We start from the raw sequence: 1,120 nt of genomic DNA, 5'->3' as shown, positions 1-1,120 counted from the left end.
TTTTACTGTAATTAGTGCAACATAACCAATTCGCGGGTCTCGCTACTGAGAACCCAAATCAACATTTAAAAGTCTTTATCCAACTGGTCGATACCTTTAAATCCAATGGTGCTTTACCTGATGCGATTCGTTTAATATTATTTCCTTTCTCCCTCAGAGATATAGCACATTCGTGGTTAGATTCACTTCCAGCTAACTCAATAACTACCTGGGAAGACCTTATGAGAGTATTCCTTGCTAGATATTTTCCCCTAGTAAGACTGTTGTTCTTCGAAACCAAATAACTAGATTTACTCAAAACCAAGGAGAATCACTTTTTGGCTTGGGAGAGATACAAGGAGCTGTTAAGAGTCTGTCCACACCATGGCCTAGAACAATGGTTGATCGTTCATACCTTCTACAATGGACTCCATTATAACATAAAGATGAGCATCGACACTGTCGCTGGTGGCGCGTTGATGAACAAACCTTACCCTAAAGCTTGTGACCTAATGGAGGATATGGCCCAAAACCATTACCAATGGGGAACTGAACGAGCATCAGTAGATAAAAAGGAACCCCAAGGTGGAATACATGAGATAAGTTCTATGGACATGATGCAAGCGAAAATGGACGCTTTAGCCCTTAAGGTCGAACATATTTCTACAAACTCTAACACCGCAGCGGTAGTCCACACAGAGTGTGAACTTTGTGGATCTAAAGGACACGAATCGGTGGAATGTAACCTTTTGAACGACCTGAACACCGACCAAGTGAATTACGCCCAAGGTAACCCATTTTCAAACACTTACAACCCTGGATGGAAGAATCACCCGAATTTTTCCTATAAAAAACAAAACCCTATCCAAAATTTTGCACCTCAAAGACCACAAGGTTTTCAATCCCAAACACCAAATCAACTTATGCAAGTTGTGCCCCAGAAGCCTAACCTTGAGAAGATCATGGAGAACTTTATATCAGGCCAGACTCAGCAAAATAAAGAATTCCTAAACCAGAACATTCACGTAAACGAACTGATAACGCAATTAGGGACTAAGGTTGATCAGATAATTACTCACAATAAGATGCTTGAAACCCAGATCTCACAGGTAGCACAAAACCAAGCCCCGCAAACTACACC

The 1,120-nt window shown here is 41.2% G+C and overlaps 1 non-coding gene across 1 annotated transcript; it reads right to left on the bottom strand.

Moving 5' to 3' along the window:
- Positions 1-265: 265 nt before the first annotated feature.
- On the bottom strand, positions 266-370 carry LOC127109466 (small nucleolar RNA R71). Its single transcript, XR_007796748.1, has one exon. It is a non-coding gene; the product is annotated as a small nucleolar RNA R71 (small nucleolar RNA).
- Between the last annotated feature and the right edge of the window lie 750 nt (positions 371-1,120).

Source organism: Lathyrus oleraceus, chromosome 7 (genome assembly GCF_024323335.1).
Source record: "Lathyrus oleraceus cultivar Zhongwan6 chromosome 7, CAAS_Psat_ZW6_1.0, whole genome shotgun sequence".
Taxonomy (NCBI): Eukaryota; Viridiplantae; Streptophyta; class Magnoliopsida; order Fabales; family Fabaceae; genus Lathyrus; species Lathyrus oleraceus.
The sequence above is the reverse complement of the archived record's forward strand: the minus strand, read 5'-3'. Positions and strand labels throughout refer to the sequence as shown.